This window comes from Carlito syrichta, unplaced genomic scaffold (genome assembly GCF_000164805.1).
Source record: "Carlito syrichta isolate Samal-C Ts95f unplaced genomic scaffold, Tarsius_syrichta-2.0.1 Scaffold289202, whole genome shotgun sequence".
Lineage (NCBI taxonomy): Eukaryota > Metazoa > Chordata > Mammalia > Primates > Tarsiidae > Carlito > Carlito syrichta.
The window spans coordinates 35,168-39,038 of NW_007233298.1; positions in this window are offsets into that span (position 1 = coordinate 35,168).

A 3,871-nucleotide genomic window follows, 5' to 3' on the forward strand; every position below is an offset into this window, starting at 1 on the left:
CAGCAGGCCGAGGCTGCCGTGGCCGGGAGTGGCCACTGCACTCCAGTCTGGGCGACAGAGTGAGACTCCAACTCAAAAAAAATAAAAAAATTAAAAAAAGAGGAACCAAATTGGATGGAGCCTCTAGATCTAATCACCTGTTTACAGGATATGCTGAGGGGATGGAAGAATATGTTTCATCACACCATGGGGGTATGATCCAGAATGTGGAAAATCTCAAGGGCAAATAACCCAGTTTCTTTCTTTCTTTCTTTCTTTTTTTTTGAGTTGGAGTCTCACTCTGTTGCCCACACAAAGGAAAAGAGGTTTTAAGCTTCTGGGGGCTGCAGAACTGTGGGAAGGTAAATATATGGGGAAAATGAATGAAGCATAAGTGTTCATTTAATCGAGTAAGGTTTGTGCAGTTTCATCTTAGTGGCGACTTTCTGTCTTTTCCTGGGAGGAAGGGACTGATAGGAGTCCTCACTGCTTAGATCTTCTGCTTTTAGTACATGAGTGATGCTCCGGGAAGGCTTCTTTCTGCATTTGCTGACTCCCAAATGCTTTCAGTTCAAAAGAATCCTTATGCCAAAGTTGTATTAGGGAGACTGGCATATTCTGGTCCCCTTGAGAGGTTTACAAGCATAGATGAAAGTGGTCAGGGATTAGTCATCGTTGAAGCTGGATGTACCATGGTGATGCATATAACTATTCTTAGTACTTTTTCATGCTTGGAATTTTCCATAATAACATTTTTTTTTTAAATTTAAGGCCAACGGCCGAGCTCGGTGGCTCAACCTATAACCCCAACACTTTGGGAGGCCGAGGTGAGTGGATTGCCTGAGCCTGAGGGTTCGAGACCCGCCTGGGCAACTTGGCGAGACCTCATCTCTATAATAAATCAAAAATTAGCCGAGTGTGGTAGCGCGCACCTGTAGTTCCAGCTACTTGGAAGGCTGAGGCAGAAGGATTGCCGGAGCCCAGCAGGTCAAGATTGCAGTGGCCGGGAGCGGTCTGGGTGACAGAGTGAGACTCCAACTCAAAAAAAAAAAAAAAAAAAAATTTAAGGCCAGGCACGGTGGCTCACGCCTATAATCCCAGTATGTTGGGAAACCAAGGTGAGAGTATTGCCTGAGTCCACGGGTTTGAGATCAGTCTGGGCAACTTGTAGAGACCTAATCTCTACAATAAACCAAAAAATTAGCCAGGCGTGGCGGTGCATGTCTGTAGCCTCAGCTACTTGGAAGGCTGAGGTGGAAGGATCGCCTGAGCCCAGCAGTTTCAGGCTGCAGTAGCCGTGAGAGTGCCACTGCACTTCAGTCTGGGTGACAGAGTGAGACTCCAATTCAGGAAAAACAAAAAAGAACATTATAACAAAATAGTCACTATGCACTATCTTCGCTATTTTATAAGAAAAAGGACTTTTGTCTGGGCATGGTGACTCATACCTATAATCTCAGCACTTTGGGAGGCTAAGGTGAGAGGATTGCCTGAGCCCACAAGTTCGAGACCAGCCTGGGCAACTTGGTGAGACCTCATCTCTACAATATATCAAACAATTAACTGGGCATGGTGGTGCATGTTCGTAGTTCCAGCTACTTGGAAGGCTGATGCAGAAGAATCACCTGACCCCACCAGGTCAAGGCTGCGGTGGCTGTGACCATGCCATTGCAGTCCAGCCTGGGTGACAAAGTGAGACTCCAACTCAAAAAAAAAATAAAAATAAAAAATAAAAACAAAAAAGAGAAAGAATTTTTTATAAGATCAAAATACAGGAAAAGGTTAATCTTTGAATAAAGGACAGTCTTAAAATGGGATGTATTTAATTTTTTGGAAAAGTCACAGCAGACACTACCACAGACTGGTCTGTGGGCCCTAGCTTCAAACAACCCTTCCCAAACCTGGTTTATAAAACCTTGGGGTCAAAGTTAGTGGGTAGGCAGACCATTTGAAGCTGTGCTTGTTTGCTCTGTGAATTGAGCAGGCTGACACTTGTCTCCTCTGGGCTGATTTCTCACAAACAAGGGGAGTATTTAACCTAGAAAGAACTTCAGAGATCTGGGTTAACCTTTTCATTTTTAATTTTTTTTTTGAGTCGGTGTCTCACTCTGTGGCCCAGGCTGGAGTGCAGGGGGGCATGCTCACGGCCACCGCAGTCTCAACCTGCTGGGCTCAGGCGATCCTTCCGCCTCAGCCTTCCAAGTAGCTAGAACCACAGGAGTGCCCAGCTAATTTTTTGTTTTATTGTAGAGATGAGGTCTCGCTAAGTTGCCCAGGCTGGTCTTGAACCCATGGGCTCAGGCAGTTCTCTCACCTCAGCCTCCCAAAGTGCTGGGATTATAGACGTGAGCCACTGCACCCGGCCATTTTTAATTTTTTTTGTAGAGACAAAGTCTCTCTGTTGGTCCCAGGCTGATCTTGAACTCCTGGGCTTGACCAATCCTCCTGCCTCTGCCTCTGCCTGCTATCACGCCCAGTAATCTTTTGTTTTATTGTAGAGTCGAAGTCTCGCCATGTTGCGCAGGCTGGTCTCGAACCCCTGGACTCAGGCAATCCTCTCATCTCTGCCTCCCAAAGTGCTGGGACTATAGGCATATGCCACCGCACCCGGCCTGTTTTCTCATCTGTAAAATAAGTAGGTACTAGAATAACAATACTCATATTCTAAGGCTGCTTAAAGATTGAGCTAATACAGCTGGGTACAGTGGCTCACGCCTGTAATCCTAGCACTTTGGGAGTTCAAGATGGGAGGATTGCTTGAGTCGAGGAGTTTGAGACCAGCCTAGGCAATGTAACTAGACCTCGTCTCTATAAAAACAAAAAATAGGCCAGTCTCGGTGGCTCAGCCTATAATCACAGCGCTTTGGGAGGCCAAGGCGAGTGGATTGCCTGAGCCTGAGAGTTCAAGACCCGCCTGGGCAACTTGGTGAGACCTCATCTCTACAATAAATCAAAAATTAGCTGGGCGTGATAGTGTGCGCCTGTAATTCCAGCTACATGGAAGACTGAGGCAGAAGGATCACCCGAGCTCAACAGTTCAAGGCTGCGGTGGCCACGAGCATGCCACCGCACTCCAGTCTAGGAGACAGAGTGAGACTCCCACTAAAAAAATAAAAATAAAATATAAAAAGTTAGCCAGGAGTAGTGGTGCACTCCTGCAGTCCTAGCTACTTGAGAGGCTGCAGTTGGAGGATCCCTTGAGTCCAGGAGTTTGAGGCTGTGGTGAACCATGGAAAGTACTCAGGGTAGAGCAGCTGCCTGTATTTTTACCTCCTATAGGGACGATAAGTTTCACAGAATTTACTACAGAAGGCAGACCAGCCTTTAAGTTAGATCATAAAATGTCAGGGTTGGAATGTCCCCTTTGAGATACCAGGAGAGGAATCCTTTTACAGAAGGAGAAAATTAGTCCCTGGGGCTTACCTGACCTGCTAGGTCCTAGAGGTTTTGGATGACAGAACAGGAAGCAGACTTCAAAGGGGCTCTAGTGTCCCTGGGTTTGTGGAAGGAACAAGTCAGCTGCTCTCAGTCTTCACCTCACAAGGCCATTCGCCTTAGGGAATGGTTATTCCAGCCAGCTCCCTGACGATGAAGCAAACTTCAGCTATGCGTCAAGTAAAGACACAACAGCTGGGTGCAGTGGCTCACGCCTGTCATCCCAGCACTTAGGGAGGTGGAGGCAAGAGGACTGCCTGAGCCTAGGGGCTCGGGACCGGCCTGGGCTACATGGCGAGACCTCGCCTCTACAGTAAATCAAAAAATCAGCCGGGTGTGGTGGCGTGTGCCTGTAGTTCCAGCTACTTGGAAGGCTGAGGGGGAAAGATCGCCTGAGACCAGCAGGTTGAGGCTGCAGTGGCTGTGAGCATGCCACTGCATTCCAGCCTGGGAGACA